Raw genomic sequence first — 20,108 nt, forward strand, 5'->3', positions numbered from 1 at the left:
GATTGTAGTTACCGGATTCAGAGACACAATTGAAATGAGTAGTCCGGGGCACCTGGGTGGCTCAGTCAGTTAAGCGTCCGCCTTGAGCTCAGGACAGGATTGAGCCCCACTTTGGTCTCCCTGCTCAGCTGGGGGTCTGCTTCTCTTTTTGACTCTCCCCCTTCTCATGCTCTCTCTCTCCCTCTTTCTCTCAACTAAATAAATAAAACTTTTTTTTTAAATGAGTAGTCTATTCACAGATTCATTAGGGTTTATGAAATATAATACTTTATTAGTTTAAGTAATAGTGTTTACTTTGCTATTGAGGGCTGTCATATGTATGATAGTCAAGTGCTGATAGTATCCTTGATTCATAAGCAGTAATGACTAATAAACTACAGAGACTAAATTCTAAATAAGTAGGATTATTATTAAATGCTTATAGCTATACTGGAATTCCCATTTTTGTTAACTGATGGGAGAGTGAGAGCTGCAGGTTTCTTTTTCACTAGCAATACTATCTCTTACCAAATTATTTTCTTGGTAGGACAAGCCATGGCTTTGTATAAGTCTGTATTTTTTAAATATTCCTTATTTTCCAGTAATCCAGTATGTAAGCCAGTTGCTTCCTTTTGTTTTCTCCTGAAAATGTTGAACATTTTTGTTAATTTTTATAAATTTCTTGCTTTACAATTCTATGAATTTTATTACATGTATAAATTTACATGTGTAAATGTTATAGCTGCCACCACTGTCAGGATATAGAGCTGTTGCATTACTCCAAAGAACTTCTTTATTCTTGTAATCTCTCCCCCAACCATCAACTCCTGCAACCAGTGATCCCTTTTTTATCCACTATAGTTTTGTGTTTCTGAGAACTGTCATTCACATGAATGGAGTCATATAGCATGTAACCTTTTGAGACTGGATTCTTTCACTCAGCATATTGCATTTAAGATTCATCCATATTGTTGCATGTATTAATGATTTGTTTTTTTTTTTTTTAAGATTTTATTTTTTATTATTTATTTGACAGAGAGAAATCACAAGCAGACGGAGAGGCAGGCAGAGAGAGAGAGAGAGGGAAGCAGGCTCCCTGCTGAGCAGAGAGCCCGATACGGGACTCAATCCCAGGACCCTGAGATCATGACCCGAGCCGAAGGCAGCGGCTTAACCCACTGAGCCACCCAGGTGCCCCGATTTGTTTCTTTTTATTGATGAGTAGCATTCCCTTGTATGGTTGTACTAGACTGCTTATCCATTCACCCACTGAAAAACATTTAGTTGTTTGTTTGGTTTTTTTTCATTGGAGGGCAATTATTATAGAATTGCTATAAACATTTGTGTACAGGATTTTATGCAAACATGGATTTTCACTCTCTAAGGTAAATACCCAGGAGTCAGTTTGTTAGTTCAGATGATGTATGTATATTTTGTAGGAAACTGCCAGACTGTTTTACTAAGTGGCTATATTGTTTTATATTCCCATCAGAAATGGATAAAAGTTCCAGTTGCTCCACAACCTTGACAACACTTGGTATTATCAGTATTTTTATTATCTTAGTCATTTTATTATCTTAGTCATTGTAATAGATGTGGAGTGGAAATACTTTTTTATTTTGACTACATATTTTAAAGCTATAGATGATAATGTGATTCCGGAGCCATAATCCTTCCTGACTCCTATTTTTAGAGATATTCTATTCCTGTGTACTTTTTTCTCACAGGAAAGTGAGGTCTATTATTTTTAGATTTCTGATACTGTTACTTTTCCCCTACTCTTCTCAGAATTGCTATTTTTCCCTATGATAGTGCATTCATTTAATTTTTCAGAAATTTTTTTCTTGAAGATCTAAAAAAATTGTCTCTTTACATCTAAATTCTAACATATCTTAAAATAGTGTATGTACCCACATAAATGCTAACTATAAGGTATCAGAAAATTACTATACTCATTCAGTACATTTTTTTAAATATTTGCTATATCTTGGCCGTTAGGTGAATAATATGTGATATAACAGGAAAGGGCAATCTGGGGGGAAAAAAAGCAAATTACAGTTCTGTTTGTACTTCTGATGTTGAGGCAAATTATATTTGAGAATGTGGTTCCTGAAATAAAATTCTTCGAGATCAGCATATCAGGTGTTGAATGGGTCTTAGTCTCTACTTTAAAATAACATTTTGGAAAAATGAAAACATATTTATGTTAAAGAGCACACATTATCTTTTAGAGAGAAGAGCCCTGTTCTGGGAATTAGAAGACCTGCATCATATCTCCAGTTCTGCCACTTTGTGGTTTAGTTGCTGGGGCAAGGTATTTCCCCTCTCCAAGTTATCTCCTTGTCCATAAAATTCTCTCTAGGTTAAAAATTAAAAACTAGCATTGTGTCTTTCCAGGACTTACATCTAGCTACCAATGATGACAAGAAAGGCAACATTTTTATTGTTCTTAACAAATATTTACTTTATAACATCATGTAGCATAATTAACTAATTTGCTTCTTATTTCTTGCTGGAGGACATTGCCTGTACCCTGATATAGAGACCTATTCTCATCTTATTCAACCTGTCAGAAGCATTTCAAAATGATCTAATACTTTTGTGAGCAGGTTGTGTGTGTGTGTGTGTGTGTGTGTGTGTGTGTGTAATAATATCTACCCTTGGCTTCTATGTCTTCACACTCTCTGACTTCCCTCCTACCTTACTGATTTGTCAATCTCTTGTGTTAGATCTCCTCTTCTCTATTATACACCCAGATGAACTCATCCAGTTTAGTAGCTTTAAATACTCTTTATATGGTGATGATATCAGATATTTATCTTAAATCTGACCTTAACCTATCACCTGGGCTCCAGATATAAAAGCAACTTACTGTCTTTTACTTACTGTCTTCAATTAGATGGCCCACCAGGTATCTTAAATTTAGTAAGAGATCTTGATTTAGTAAAAGATCTTAATTTTTCTCCCCACCTCTGGTGAGCATCACCACCCTGCTAGAAGAAGCCTGCTCCAGTTATGCTATATCTCTTTTTTTTCCCCTTATTTCTTTATTTTTCCTTATTTTTATTTGGCAATACAGTTTCTTCAAAAACGTAGTTGGTCTGGTCCTTTGTTTCAGGTAACTTCTGTATGTGAGTAATCACAACAGAAACTCTCAAGAAAGCATAGTTTTTAAGCCTGAAAGCTCTGTTTATTTTTAAACAGACCCTGTGCTCTCCTCATCCCCACCTTCTTCAATTTAATAGTGACCATCTGGGGTCCATTGGAAACAACAGGCAGGATGAGAAAGCATGTTCTGAATCTTCTCTTGCTCTAAGCAACGTCCCATTGTCTATCTGACAGATAATACTTGAAGGGATATTCTTTTTCCTGCTAAGGCTTCCGTTTTGTTTTAGATTTCAATACAGAAGAAGTTGGATCTGTGTTAAGCCTTTTTCATGTTAGCCCTTTGCAAAGGTTGGTCTTTACTTTCTAGTCCCAGGCTCACCAGATATTATTTAATATGTCTCCTCCAGCCAGAGGGGTCTCTTTCCTCTTTTTCCTTCCTAGAAGTGATCAATTCTGAGTGAAGAAAATGGACCAATCTTTTACTCAGAAATCTTCAGACTCCTCATTGCTTGTAGAGGAGCAATCCAAGTCCAAAGTGTGACAATTAAGGTCCTTCAGAATTCAACTAGTAGAATTTCTGTATGTAATAAACTTCACATACTGAAATGTATTGATGCACTTAAAGGGCATGTCATACTGCCTAGAATGTTAGGTACTAAATCACGGTCATTATTTTATTAACAAAATTGCTTGGTGTTTTAAATGTTTAAAGAATCCACTGTCAAAAAAAAAGTTTCTCAAAGGAATATGTCTTAAGGCCCAGTAACCCACTTGTAATAATCTTTCCTTAAGAAATACTTGCACATACATAACAGTTTTCATTGCAGCTTTATTCATAATAGCAAACTTTCAAAGCATACTTGATTTCTGTCAAAAGATAAATACAGAAAACATTGTTATATTAAACTATATCAAACTATTATAAAGCATAAAATAGATCCATATATACTGCTCTAAAGAGATTTGCATAATGTATTTTAAGTTTAAATAGGAAGTTGCAGGTTAATATAGGTAATTTTCTTATCAGCCTTGATGCAGAGTGAAATACAACTGTCTGAAAGATACAGGAAGAACTTACTCCAAACTGGTTATCTTAAGTGGTGACTGAGAAGGATTGAAGGTACAGAGCGAGATTCTTCTGCTTCTTGTTAAAATTTATTTTTAAGTGGTGGAATTGTTCATAATTTTTTAAAACTTTATCTTTTGTATGTTTATGGGAGGAGGGATTGTTTTCACTAATTTCAAATAAAAGTTTTTTATATTAAAAAAGCCCCTCTCAAAATTAAAAATGTTGCCTTGGAAGAGCCATTAGGAAGTATATACAAAATAGCATTAATTGATTTGTTGATTCATTAGGAAAATAAACTGTAGTATTTAGGGAAAATACAAAATACAATTTAAAGTAAGTGAAGCTTTTGAACACTTAGCAGCTTTGGCAGGACCAACCTTATTTAGGACCATCAAAAAATTTGCATAATAGCACCATTTTTTAGATTTTCAACTCAGTCAGGAACCAGACACCAGAAACTTACTTCAAATATAAGTTTGTAGTAAGTCTTCCAGAATTGTTAATTTTCTGTTATTTTGATTATTACAGAAGTGCTCAGTTACACCTTCAATGATTAACAAATTATGTGACATTTGACCTCAAGTATTGTAAATAGACTTTTTAATTTTTTTTAAAGATTTTATTTATTTATTTGAGATAGAGAGAGAGAGCAGGAACAGGGAGGCAGAGGAAGAGGGAAAATCAGGGTCCCCGCTAAACAGGGTGCCTGACCTGGGGCTCCATTCCAGGACCCTGGGATCATGACCTTAGCCAAAGGCAGAGGCTTAATAGACTGAGCCACCCAAGTGCCTTCTTTTTAATTTTTTTAAATATGCAGTTGAGACTAAATGAACGTGTGAAAATAAGTTCTTGATATTTTTGCTTTAAGTAAGGGCAAGAAATTTACTTCTTTTGGTTTGTGTTGAAAAGATTCTGTGTATGCTGGAGGCCATCTGTTTATACTACCTTCTATGAAAACTGACAAGGAGCCTAGAAGCTTCTTGGGAAGTTCATGTGACTAGCCTAAGGAATTTCAATAATAATAGTAATAGCAATACCAAAACAACAACATAATAATAAAACAATATAACAACCACAGTTCACAAATCCAACACCAATTCATTTGAAGTATGAATTTAGATTATTAGCTTAAGATACCAAATATTAGTATAGAAACACAGAATTAAAACATATGGAGATTCCCTGCAGTAGGGAAACTATCTGTATGTTGTATTTACTCTTTTCTTATTTCTCTGTAAGGCTAAGCTGAATTTCTCTCTGCCTCTAACATACCACTCAAAAGCCTTTTCAACAGAAAACTTATTTTTCTGTAATGACAGGGGCTGTGAAAATGCAGTGAAATCTAAATTATCCTGATAAAATTAAGACAATAATAATCTGTAAGGCAGATACAAGTATTGATGCTACAGTTGCATTCATCTATCCAATTAATTACCAGAACATATAAAGTATAGATAGGATTTATAGATTTTACTTTTTATCAGAAATGTACTGAAGGCACTGAAAGTCAAAATTATGATGCCCTTAAAGTAAGACAGTATTGTAAAATCTTGAACTTGGAAGAGTTTGGAGAAATACAGTACGGTGACTTTGTTTTCTAGACCAGGAGTTGGTAAGCTGGGGCCCATGAGCCAAATCCAGTTTGTTGCTTGTTTGTGTATGGCCTATGAGGTAGGAATGGTTTTTGCAAATGAACATTTGCAAGTGATCTTCTGCTGGGGACACTGTTTTTGAACCCTGATTACGCAAAATGATATCCTTTGAAAAACAATTCTATTATCACTAGTAGACCTGAATGGCAAAAAATATGTATGTACTTTATTATTATATTTTAAATTTTGTTAAAATAACAATGTGATTTTTAAATGAAATAATTTTATTTTAAAAATATAATGTGATTTGCTTTCTTACTTGTTATATAAGTACCAATATAATAGAACATTCCTAATTTTGCCTCTTGACCCACAGAGTCTAAAATATTTATGCTCTGGCTCTTTATAGAAAACATGCATCCACCCCTATTGTAGATGAAGGACCTAAAGCCCTGAGAAGTTCAATTATGTTCCCAAAGTATTAATTAGACCCCTTTCAACTCTTTGGGTCTGAATATTCTAATATTGTAAGGACTCTGGAATGTCTGCTTTGTTTCCTAATTCCACTTCATAACTAGCCTGTTGATCATCAGCAAATTGCTTAACTTCTCTTTGCCTCAGTTTCCTTATCTGTAATATAGTGTTGTTGTGATCATGAAATGAGATGATATATGTGAAATGATTGCAGTAGTGCCTTACATGGTTATTGCTCAGTAATTGTTATTGTGACAATCAGTGTCAATGTATTTAATTAGTAGATGATCCTTAAAGGAAGGGACTAATACACTTCTGATCCTATCTTTCATTTTCTTAGAAGAGAGTAAGCATATTCCATCTTCCATCTGGGGAAGAATTGGCATTTATTCACATTCTCATTCTTGCAGCATGATTTGTTCATCCTTTACAATAGCTCCACAAGTTAATCCAAAAAATTATGAACTTCTAAAATACAAACATGAATACATAATGTATAGGATTGATCAGAAAATTTAAATACAGAGCAGTTAAATGACAGCCACAAAGCACATCGACCCTGAGCCCAACAAATGTGAGTGAGACTTTTTTGCTCCCTCATCCCATGAGATCCTATGGACATTTTCACCATATTTAAGACCACTTGAACTGGTCACATTTCTTTCAATGATGGGGCAGAGGGCCGGCTGTTGTTGTTCTTCCCTTTTTAAAAAATAATCATATTTAATTATATTCTGTGCAATGGTGAAGTGTTGTACTTCTATTCATTCTTTTCTATTCTATTCACATAAAACATTATTTGCCCAGCTTATTGACACTTTTCATCTAGTGCTTAGACTACAAAGCCATGATGCTGAACTAGATGAAATCCAGTGAGATAAATGCCCTACATATTCAATCATTTAGTATTTTACCCTATTAGTCCCCCAACCCATGGCAGGTCTAGTTAAGTATACTTTTTCATGAAAAAAAAAAAAAAAAGGCAGTTTTCTTCCTCTCTAAGGTTGAAATGAAAAAGGACCACATGTTGTCTACTTTGATAAATCTTGAGTTTTGATTCCTAATACAGACCCATTGTATGGATGATAATTTGAGGGGAAATTTTTGTTAAAAGGTATAGGTTATAACTTGGATTTGAAGAAGAATCACAAACAAAGAGACCAACTCACATCTTTGATGAGGTTTATGTAGTAAGAATTAGTATTGCCTATAATTGCTTCCTCTGACTCCTGTGTTGTGTTTGTTCAACTTAACAGTCCAAACAAGATGTTACTTTTCTTAGGCCTATCGATATAATCTCACAAAAGAGAGCGTATTTTTTTTCTGTTTCATACATTGTCACCATCATCTTCTTGAGGTTTGCTGTCATTTGTAATGAAAGATGTACCTTAAGGGAAAAATAAACACCAAGGTAGGGAAAATGCTGCCATGCTTAGTCTTGAAGAGATGTATTTTTGCTTGATGTATCCATAATTAGATAGGTGTTCAAAGTATGAGATTTTGAATAGCAAATAGTGTTTAAGACCCACATATGGCAGTCTACTCTGTAGATAAGCAACACCAAATCAGATGAAATCCAAGGTCAATAAAAACCACTAGCACTTTATATTTGCCCAAATAAAGTTCTGCCATATTTCTGGAATGAGTTAAAATCTAAATAGTTTGCAGTATGTTTTCCTGTAATATCCAGTTCTTTGCCTAATATCGACTGTATCATATCGTAATTATTAATTTATTGTCTGAATGTACTGCTTGGGCAGAGAGCCTATTCTGTCTTAACCACCATGATATCCAGTGTACTCAGCATAGTTCAAAATTTGATATGCAGTAGGTCCTCATATTAGGTTGAAAGAATGAATGGATGTATTCATTAATGGATTAATTTTCTAAGGGGCATTATTACTATTTCATTTACTGGGCTGATTGCCATTACAGAGACATATATATCAACTAATAGCCAGCTTTCCATATACATTGATACTTTGAGTTTGGAATGCTTTTAATGTTTGTATCATTCATTCGCAGATACTTTCACATGTATCTGTGCCTCATTCAGTTTCCAGAGTAAGGGGGTAATGTTCTATTTTCACAAGTTTAGATTAATTATTATGATAAGATTGAGCTCAAATATAGCCCCCATACTAAAATTATCTTGATTTTTCTAGCTATAAATAGTTACTAATTCTTTGATCTACCACAACACATTATCTAGGACTCTTCTCCTGAATTTATTTTCAGACATTTGCCATGGCTTGACAGTCAAATTGTATTTGTACTGCAAGTTGCTCCTATGTATGCCAGTTCCTATGCCTTGTAAGGTGCTACAGAGTAGATTCTCAAATATTTGTGAAATTTTTAAAGAAGAAAGTTATCATTAAAAAATCTTACAAAACTTATAGAAGTTTAAACTTCATATGTATTTTATGCTTACTGAGAGCATTTGTCTCTAGCACAGAGGTCAGGAATCCATAATGGCCAGTCACTTCTACCTCAACCCTTCCTCCATTGAGTAGGAGTACCTGTGAGAGCCTTAGCTCTCCTGTTATAGTATTAACTAGTTAATTAACTAGTTAAGTTATTCATTCAGTGGATATTTTACTAAGCAACTATTGAACAAAATTAAATGGAACAATTTTTGTCCTCAAGTAGATCACTATATAATCGAAGATAAAAATGCAAACAGATAATTACATAGTAGAGGTTAATTGCTTTGAGACATGCATAAGATACTATGAGGCATATAAGTGGGGCATTGGCTTATCAGAGAGTTAGCACCTTCCCTTTTTTCTGAGAGTGTTCTCTCATGTTCCCACAACATCAGAAGATATATGCAGCCTGCTAAGCTGCCCCTGCTCCCTCATTTTCTCCTTTGCCTTTTAAGAATCACTTCTCAGTTACTTTAAGCCAGAACCAAATGCAGCCTTTTAGCTTATTCCTTTCAAAAGGATGATAATCCCTGTCTCAAACACATCTAGAGCAAACTAAACTGAGGCTTTCCTCATACTATTTCATTATTCATACTGAGATAGAATATTGGCATAAATTAAGGAAGGCAACACACTGAAACACAGAATACTTAACAAGTCTCATTAATGAGAATACCCTTACCCCCTGAAAATGTTGAACAGCCTTGTATACATAGTAGTAAGAGATATTTATTGAGGAATTAGTATGTGCCAGTTACTGTTCATGTATATGTAAAGATCTAGGATTCCAATCTCACTACAGCTCTTTTAAATAGTTGCTATTGTTATCCAGATTTTACCGGTGAGAAAACTGAGGCACAGAGGAATAAACTTGCTCCTTGCTCAAGGCCAAGTAGGTGAGAAAGCCAAAATTCAGTCCCAGGAAGTCTGATTCCAGAGTTTGCACTTTAAACAAGTTTATATACTCCTCAGTAGCAAGTTTCCAAATTAAAATTCATCTTTGTACAACACTAAAATGTATTCACATTTCTCTGTTTTTATGGGATAATCTTTTTTTTTTAAATAGATTTTGAACATGGTCATTGTGTTTCCTTTCAATTTGCATGCACTGGGGAAGTAAGTTGTGGTATATAATAAAAAGGAGTCAAGGGTTATCGTGTTACAGATATAGAACACGCTTATTTTTGAGGAGTCATGTAATTTTGAGAGGTATACCTGTCTAAACTATTTATATGTTAATAATCTAAACAATTCTTTTTTTTTTTTTAATGGATGCTACCCTCTTTGTAATATATAAGCCAGTCTCCGACAAAGACCTGGATGCATATTAGAGAATGAATCTCTGCTTATTGCCCTACTCCATGAAAAAGCCCTTCTCCTTTCTTTTTCCTCTCCTTCATTAACCTTCTCCTATTAAGCTTTATCTGCTTTTCTCTTCAAGTAACAGCCATTTTTTTCTCACTACAAATCTTCAAATAGGCTTTATTAAAACACATATTGTTTCTTCATCTGTAAAATGAGGCATTGGATTAGGTAATCTTGAAGTTCCCTATGGGAAGACTGATCTATCTATATACTTGATGGAGATCCAATTTTATTTAAAAAATACAGTAATCTATAACCAAGATGCATCATGACAGTCATTAATGTAGGACATTTTTATCCAGAATTTAAAGTCTGATTTTCTTCATTATGGATTTTTTGAATTCACTGAACAGCTTCAAAGAAAAACATATTACCTTTACTTTTTTCAATGTATGTAATTTGCCTATGTACAAAGGAGCTGTATAAATCTACCCAATTTGAAGATCTAAGTGCATAATCAAGGGGTGTTTATTGGAAAATTTATACTAAGTAACTGATAACCTGGGATTTTGATTAATTCAGGTCCTGGGAACATGATGACTAAAATACTAGAGACGAGTCCTTGTCCTTTTAAAAACTATTCAAGTGCATCTTATATCTTCCTAACTGTCCTTGACTCTTTTTTAAAGCCCCATTCATCTCAACCATTTCCCCACCATAGCAAACTATCACACTAAACTCATCCTCCTGTATTTGTTATGGCACAGTATATTTGTTATGGAGTGGTACAGGTTATTAGTTTTCAAGATTACAAAAAATGCTAAGAGAGTTAAGGTACTTTTGTATTAGGATTTTTAAAAATCCTTACATATTTGATCTCTTCAGCACTCAGTGTTTTATTACAAAGTTCGCAAAGCTAAATGGGCCAATCCCATCTGATCCTGGCCACTGGTACACCTGTGCCTTGAGTTATATGTCAAGTAGTTACTCCTTAAGAACATACTAGGAGAGCGCCTGGGTGGTTCAGTGGGTTAAGCCGCTGCCTTCGGCTCAGGTCATGATCTCAGGGTGCTGGGATCGAGTCCCGCATCGGGATCTCTGCTCAGCAGGAAGCCTGCTTCCTCCTCTCTCTCTCTCTGCCTGCCTCTCTGCCTACTTGTGATCTCTCTCTCTGTCAAATAAATAAATAAATAAAATCTTTAAAAAAAAAAAAAAAAGAACATACTAGGAGCTATAGAGCTAAGGGGAGCTAGTTAAAATTTTTAAAAATATATAAATATATATATTTTAATATATATTTTATAATATATATATGTATATGGCTGCTCTTTGGGATCTTATAGAAACAGATGGGGTGCTGATAAATGAGAATGTTAATAATTGCCTTCTGGTTTTTTGGAAGGTTAATAAGTGAGTAAATAGTAATTGTGGTTATATGGTCCTGTGAAAACCTCACCATGCTCACAACAAAGATATGCATTCTGTTCTTCCAAAGATAAGGTGAACATAGTGTTAAAGCAAACAAAACAATGAAGCGTGGGAATATGAAGGTAGAATTTATATTGATTGCACTTCATTCCAGATCGCAAAACTCTGAAGTCCTGAGACCTTGAACTGCCTCCGGTCAGGACACAGCTAGTACTGGTAGTAAATGAAAAAGAGCAATGCACTGAGATTCTCATTTAATGATGCTTCCCCAAATGTATGTGCATGGAGATAACTACTGTGTTTTTTAGCCTCCTGATAGTTTGGATGCCTTGGGATGTATTTCTTCAGTGCAATAATAGTATTAATCATCAGATTATCATTTGCTTATTTTGTTAAAAATTAGAGTTCTTTCTGTTTTTAAACCCACTGTCCAATGAATGCACTGTGGTGACTATATGAAAGTAGCAAGAAATAAGTGCCAATCTTTTACATATTCAGTCTTTGGAGTATTATCCTCAAAAGGGGAACTCAATCTCTACTTGATTTTTAAAGGGATTAGAGAACAGAGTCAGCATTTTTCTTAATTTTTAATTCTTTAATTTTTAAATTTTAATTCTTTACTTAATTTTCTCAGTTCTTCTCATTGATTGATCTAGAATCTCTTCAGGCCCTCCAGAACTTTATTTCTTCATCTGTATATGTGGTCCACAGACATCACGATGATTATGAAGATTAATGATTTGGTTGTTGAAAAGCCCAATAGCTGAAAGAATCATGGGAACTGAAGAGTCTTCTTTGTCCTTTTTAATGATGCAGCTTCTATGGATTTTTTTCTGATGATCTAGAAAAAGTGATAAACTGGGTGATTTCATCATACAATAATTTTGGTTTGGGTAACTTTTTGAGATTTAAGTTACTGTTTTAGCACATCTACTTAAAAAAATTCTTGGGTTTAGGCACCAAATGATCTTTGGGTTAAGGAAAGTTACCTCAAGTGCTGACAGAGGATCTTCACTTATATAGCATAGTATATGTGTGTCAAATATACTATATTCATGCCAAAGCAGGGGTCACTAAATTCACCGTACTGGCCATTTGGGAAGGAAAATGACTGGTAATACATTATATATAAACATTTATTTTAAAGGGAAAAATATGATAGACTTTTCCTTCTTCATAAAATATGCATTTCGTATTAGGAAAGTGGAGCATTTACTTTCACAATCCATAAAATGCTCCGATGTACTCTTTTTGCTCTATTTATTTTCACTTATGACTTGCTGTAGATCAAGAGTTCTCTTAAGAACCCACGCATCCCTATAAAGAATTTTTACTTAAAGTCTTGGGACCCTATTTTCCACACCTCCTTGACCCCAAGACTTCGGTGATTTCAGTAATGTGCTCAACAGTGGGGTCTTGAAGTTACTCTCTGCATTAGTTTCTCCATGGCTGCTTGAACAAATTACTGCAACGTTGGTGACTTTAAAACATCAGAAATTTATTCTCTCAAATTCTGGAGGCCAGAAGTCCAAAATTAGTATTACTGGGCTGAAATCAAGATATATTTCTTCTGAGGACTGTGAGGGGAAATGCACAACCTTGCCTTTTCCAGCTTCTGATGACTGTACATTTCTTGGCTTATGGCTGCATCATTTCAGTCTCTGCCTCCATGCTCACACAGAGTAGTTGTCCTCCTGGGTCTTTGTGTGAAATCTCCCTCTTATAAGGTTACCTGTGATTACATTAATTTCCCCAGCTCCGAATTCTTAACTTCATTACATCTGTAAAGTCCTTTTTTCTGTATAAGATAAGAGTCACAGGTTTCAGGGGTGAGGATGTGGATACCATTGTGGGGAGGGGGTATTATTCAGTCCATTACATCGTCCTTACGTATGTACCTACTTTCCATTTCCTCACTTTCTTCCTTCCCGTGTATACTAACATCCTTAGCTAGGCCAAGAAAATACAAGAGATGTCCAAAGACTTTACTTTCCTGGCTACTCTTTATACTTTATACTTCAGATGGAACGATTGGACAAGTAATACAAGAGATCCAAGTAATAGTACTTCATAGGATTGAGCAAGACTAGGTCCATGAGCAGTGGTCTGCAGATTTGTTTATTTTCTTTGGTACGGTTCACATAATTTCCATCTTAATTCTAAGGACACTTGCCTAAAGAGGCCCAGTCTACCTTCCTCAGTGTTAACCTTCCTCCATCATTGTGCCTAAGGCAAGGACATCCCAACAGCTCAATCAAATGTCAATTCCCTGTCACACTCCATTCAGGAAAACTGTATGCTATAGCAGTGGGTCTTGAGTGTTTATTCTTATGCTACATAATGAAGAGGGACATTGCAGAAAGGTGGCTGTGGGGAAAACATCTGGAAGAAATAAATTTCCTAGGATCAAAGGGCTCCGTGTGCAGCCCAGAGGGTCCTCCGGGTGCTCCTCCGAGCAAACAAACAATTCTCTTGATGAGTCACTGCAATTTTTTTCTGCCAAAACCCCACATGTGTTGCAAGATCTCAAGGAAAAGGGGTGGAATAAGGAGAGAGAAGGAAAATTAAAGAAGGCAATGCAAGTGATTTTAAAAAGAATCTAACCATATGAATAAAAGAAATCCTCAACCTTGTATCACTTCTGTTGCTGCAGAGTAAAATGAGGTATAACAAAATTGTTTTTAAAACACCCACCAAAAACCAGCAGGGCAAAGAAAGGATGTTGAGGAAAAATACAACACTCTGAAACAACATGTTTTTTTGCTCTAATACATGAAAACTGGCAGAGGAAGGTGAAGCCCAGGACTATGTCCCAAACCCTAGCCAGTGGCATTTTACTGAGAAAAAAAAAGTTACTTATGAATCAGTACAGCCATGCTTTGTTCTGCATGAGTGTTTTAATAGAGCAAGTGTAATATAAGGATCAGGTGGGCTCGTGGGAATGGAACAAAAGGTTTTGTAAAATTAAAGCAAAATAATTATAGCTCTAGGTGCAAAGCGAGCATACTCCAGCAGTTGATAGCAAGGACCTGCTCAGAATGGAGAAGGGAGGGGGCATGCTGGAAGTTTTTTTTTTTTTTTTATTCACTAACAAAGGCTTTTAATAGGTAACAGTTGTAAAGCGTCTTTGAAAGTAATTAATGCACCCACACAAAAATTTATTAAAATGAAAATTTAAGGAATTGTCTAAAATGAATTAATTAACAAAAAAAGAACATCATGCCTTTCTTATTTTTTAAAGAAGGAGAGAAGGTTAAGCAAAGCAGATTTTTGTGAGATTGGATTTTTAAATGTTCCTGGTTTATTTAGTATCTGAATAGCCCTAAAAAAAGAGAGTTGGCGGGATTTATTATCCATCGCCTTTAGAAATACTAAATTGGGACAGACATAAAATGGGGATTAATTTGCTGTGTGTGAGCCTCAAAGTCCCTCAAAATTATGATATTTCCTTATAAAATGACCAAAGTTTTAAAAAAGTTTTTGGAGGCATGTAGGAAGCAGAATGTAGTGTTCACAAGAGGAGGGAGGTGTTTTGTTTTGTTTTTTTTGTTTTTTTGTTTCCTTCTAGTGGCCTTCTCCATCCTGCATTGCTCTTAACCACGCCAGGATGACTGTGCTCCCTGTTGTGGCCTCGTGGAATACAAAAGGAAAGCTGCACAGTGTGTTGTTAGTAATTTTTAGTGTATTTTCTGTCTCTGCAGAAAAAAACAATTAACTGCATTTATCCTGTTTCTACAAGAATTTTTAATCATTATATTTGTTTTTCCTCCTATTTTCTTTTGTATTATTTCATACTGTGATATAATTATAAAGTAGGATATGAATAACCTGCTGAGAATTTACCCTTTACCATGAGAATCATTTCTAGTTGATTACAAAAGTATCCATTTTCAGCTTGTTGTTGTTACACCTCAAAGAGTTTTAGGTTGTGAACTTGAGTAAATCTTTGAAAGTCAGGTTCTAAACCTTCCATGCTAAAAAAGTCACTGGAAATTATTGCCTTTCTTCCAATATTGTTATGTTCTGTTGAGGCCCCAATCTGGCTTTAGGAAAAAAATGTGAATAAGAAAGAAAGATAATTTGGGAAGGTACTTTGAAAAGTAGCTCTGGTGATGCCACATAAATTACAGAATTACAGTTTTGAAAATGATTTCCTTTATATGGATGTTTATAAGACATCTCACGTAGCACACCCTAGTATACATATGGTCTGTGAATTTTGTACGTGGTTGCTTGGATTTTCTTTACCTTTTTTTCATTGTCTTTTAAATGAACATTTTCATCATGTCTTTATAAACCTTTGACTATTCTAAGATTTTGATTTTCATTTTTCAAGACAGTGGATTTAGTTGGTATGAGTAATGTAGCATTATCAGGGTAGTGCTCTTGCCTGTGAGAAAAAGGCATATTTGTGAAGCTTCTTGGTGAGGACAGTGGGCACTATGTAGATATACACTCCTCATGATCTTTGTCCTTCAGTACTGTGTTATTTCATTTTCTCTAAGGATGTGACTATAAAGAAGAAAATCAAGAAAAGAATGCATTCATAGTATACCAAGAACCTATGGTGTTCATAATAGTGGTTCCCGTTCCAACTCTTTACCATATAATTTTAAACTATTGTATCTTTTGGTCATCAAATTGGAATATTATATTCTTTTCTAATGCTGCTATGACAAATGACCACAACTTTATCAGCTTATAATGCCACAGATTTATTATTTTGCAGTTCTGCAGACCAGAAGTTTGGGTTGGTACAACAGAATCTTCTGCTCCAGATTTCATGAGATGAAAATTAAGGTGTCAGATGGCTGGCTTCTTAACTAGAAGCTCTGGGAAGAATCTGCTTCCAAGCTCATTCACTTCCTTGTGGTAGTAGGACTATGATCCCCATCTCTTCATGGCTGTCAATAGGAGGACATCCTTCGTTTTGCACACCGGCCCCTGCATCTCAGTGCCTTGAATCACACTTGGAATCTCTCTGACCTTCCCTTTACTACATCCTATCCACCACCCTGACAAATTCCAGCCAGAAAGTGTCCTCTGCTTTTAAGGTAATTACATTGGACCCCTCTGGATAATCAAGGATATTTTCCCTATTTTAAGGTCCATAATCTTAATTACATCTGCAATGTCCCCTTTTCCATGTAGTGTAACATTTTGCCATGTACTAGAGGTTCCGGGTATTAGAGAGTGGACAGTTTTGGGGTGCAGTTATTGCCTACCACAGATGAATTATAGAAGAATGGGTCACCTCTATTACATATTTCTAGAGTACACTGAGTATTCTTTTTTTTTTTTTCTCTTGAAGTAGAGGAAAAGACTCAGTATGAACACTTACAAAATATGTTAGTACATTTTCTCCTAAACATTGATCCTTATACATATCATGGGATTTGGTAATAGTGTTTTTTTCTTTCACCTGATAAATAGAACAACTAGGGCACAGGAAACCAAGCTGACCATTAGGAACTGAGCTAAAGTAGAGGTTTTCTAGCTTGCGGTACAGATTTTATTCATCAGCACCCTTTTATTCTCCACCAAGCATGCTAGAACCATAGTTGTAGCCAAATTGGAAAAGGGAAGTAAGCCAAGATTGAGTGAACCAGAAATGGGATTACTGAAATATTAGTAGAGATGATTTACATGGAGGGCTGAGATAATGCAGTTATAATTTGCCAGGAAATAGGGAAATCTCAAGTCTCTTGCTGATATTTAAGATAGTGTGCCCTTATAAGTGCAGGCATGACACAAGTCAGAGTGAAATTAAATAGATGGTAGCACTTCAATTCCAGGATTGGCAAATTCAAGGACATAGTAGTAGGAATCCAAGTTAAATAAGGGCCTCCGTTTACAGCTGTAATGAAAGAGGGAGGTTCTAGAACCCCAGGGAAAAGAGAACATAAATAAATCTTTTGATAAGTTTGAAGGAAGGACTCAAAGGATCAAAAGGAAACAAGGTCAAAGGGAATTAAGGGAGAGTAACTGTGGACAAGCTTCATCTACACTTCATATTTTGGGGGGTGCCCGAGTGGCTCGGTTGGTTAAGTGTCCAACTCTTGATTCCAGCTCAGGTTGTGAGAGCAAGCTCCATGTCCTCCATGCTGAGCATGGAGCCTGCTTAAGATTTCCACCCCACTCAGGCATATGCGTGCTCCTACACACACATACACACACACACATTCAAAAAGGAAGGAAGAAAGGAGGGCAGGCAGGCAGGCGGGCTGTCTGGCTTCACAATTTTTCTTCAGGAGGGTTCTGATATCTGGGATGTAAGACAGATTTGTAAATTATTTGTCAACTTGTGCCACTACTGAATGCAAGATTAATAATAAAGTGCAAGTTTAACTTCACAATATTGTTTTCTAATAAGATGACTAAGTACAACATTAGTTCCCACACACACAGGCCTGGACACACACATTTTCCTCATTTTCAGGATAAGACAACGTAGGTGCCTAATAAGTAAGTTATGTGTAATGGACATATTTTGCGTGAAGTATAGGGTAGTAGAAAAATCAAAATACTGAGACTCTAGTTATAGTTTTGCCACATGTTACATATGTGATACTAAACATGTCATTTAATCATTTCTAGCCTCTATTCTATCACATAAAATCAAGATATCACTCCAATTCACTTTCTAGTGTTGATACCCAAATCAAATGAGCTAAAGATACCCTAAGGATTTAAAGATTATGAAATACTATGAAAATTATTGTGTTTTAAACAAATATCAACAATTCTCATTATTACAGTTATGGCATGGTCTTTGTCTTCAAATATGTACAGTCTAATTAATATGTTGAAATTAGTTTATTATTCCTTTCTTGCATTTTCATTGTTGAATCTTCATGTCATTTCTTGTGTGTCTGTTGAGTTGCTATTCACAGTATTAAGTAGTCCTGGTTTTCAATGCTATTGTATATGTGAGAGCTAATGTTCAAAATCAGGACAGTATTACATGTCAGTGCATTACTAAAGGCAATTAACAGGAAGAAATGTAAAATTAATGATTAAAAACATGCAGAATCACTATAATATTATATATTCTGCTCTATGCTTTTATTTTTGTTAAATAGTTCATTAGTCAAGTCATAATTTTCTGTGCTCTAAGTTCCAAAAATAATGAAGACAATCAGAAGCTTAAGAGTTGACTTAGGGATGAAAAGTTGGCACCTTTTTTATGGGTGTGTTGGTTGGTTGGTTTTACTTCTGATTTCTCCATGTCCCTATCCTCACCTATGTATTTCAGCTTGGTCCTGATTCTAGAACCAGTGGGTCTTTACATAGAACTAATGGATGGTTAGAGTGCAAGAATCAGTTCAGAGTTTATATGCAAATATACTTTATATGTATGTAATGAATATGTGTATGTATACTTTATATGCATTTATAAATGTGCCCTTTCTTTCTCCCTTGGAGAGGTTCAAAACTTTTTTATTCTCAAAGGAGCATGTGAACTTAAAAACACTTGGACCCACTGCATTACAGATTTTATACCCAAGTGAACATTAATTCTTTCCTTCCTTCCTTCCTTCCCTCCCTTTTCTCTTTTCAATTACTCCTATTCAGAGGAGAAAGATTAAGTAAGCATTATTTTGAGTAAAGGCAAAACCCATTTTTTAATACTGTAATATTATCTCTTTGCTCATCCACTTCTCATTTATTTTCTTGTTGATGTGATTTTACTACCATCTCAGATTGGAGAGCATTCTTCCCTACCCACCAGAAGTAGTGATGCTCTGCAGAAGGCATTTCTATAGCAGAAAAAATTTAGAAATCAGTAGAAAGAAAAGGTAATACCCACATAAGAAATATCCCTCACCTCCTTTTCAACATTTTTGCTCCCTATTTGAACATCATTATCTAAGCTAAAATTTCCCCCAATGGAAAAAATAAAACAAATAATTAAATTGATTTGTGAATTGTTTAACATAGAAAATAGATTAAATTAAACTGTAATTCTTCTAGTTAATGATATAATTGAGTTATTTTTGAGATGTGGACAGGGCCAGCTCCAACTTCTATGAAGAATAGAAAAAGATTACAGCTTTGATCATCCTGAGCAATAACTTCCTATTACCATAAAGAGTGAATAGCTCTCTTCACTTTTTCATTTCATCCAAGAACATCTCTGTACCGTCATTAGTGTTTTTTTAGAGATAGTGAGTTTGGGAAAGAAAGAAAAAGATGATTGTTATTATGGATTTCTGTTGGCAGTTGAAAATGTTGCTGTGGAGAGTTTTCCCTACACCCTGTTCTTGTAGGATTTGAATTTCCAGTTGGATTGACTTGGCTGTCAAAAAGTCAAGTTGATTTTTCTTTCCCCAGATTAAGTTGATAATTGGCAGAGTAAAATGTTAGGAATGATTAGGAGAGGTAAGATTCTAAAGCCATTTAACACAACAAACAAACTTTATGGGACTGTTTTGTCCTTGTCCATTTTTTATTTTTATTTTTGTAACTTCTCCAGGGAACACATTGTATAAAGTTATACTTTCCTGTTTCATGAAGTATTTCTTCCTTGACCTACCTACCATAACTGCTTAGTTTATACTTAAAGAGAAAAAAAAGTTTCCATTCCACAATTGGATCCTTTTGAAGAAAAATCAAGGTACAGTCTCTTTTTCACACAAAAGCATTCAGAGCACTAGTTTTTTTTTTTTTTTTTCATGACTTTATTTTTTTTTTTTTTTTTTTTTTTTTTTTTTTTTTTTATTTTTT

General features: G+C 34.9%; 1 protein-coding gene across 16 annotated transcripts in view; it reads left to right on the forward strand.

Moving 5' to 3' along the window:
• ZBTB20 (zinc finger and BTB domain containing 20) overlaps positions 1 to 20,108 on the forward strand; it is an 805,287-nt gene that overhangs the window by 348,942 nt on the left and 436,237 nt on the right. Inside the window, exon 7 of one of the 16 annotated variants that reach the window (XM_059391915.1) lies at positions 1,016 to 1,170. The exons of the other annotated variants lie outside the window; for them this stretch is intronic. The gene's annotated coding sequence lies outside the window, so the exon portion shown is untranslated. The remainder of the gene's footprint in view (positions 1 to 1,015; positions 1,171 to 20,108) is intronic. 16 annotated transcript variants of the gene reach the window in all.

This window comes from Mustela nigripes, chromosome 2, assembly GCF_022355385.1.
Source record: "Mustela nigripes isolate SB6536 chromosome 2, MUSNIG.SB6536, whole genome shotgun sequence".
Lineage (NCBI taxonomy): Eukaryota > Metazoa > Chordata > Mammalia > Carnivora > Mustelidae > Mustela > Mustela nigripes.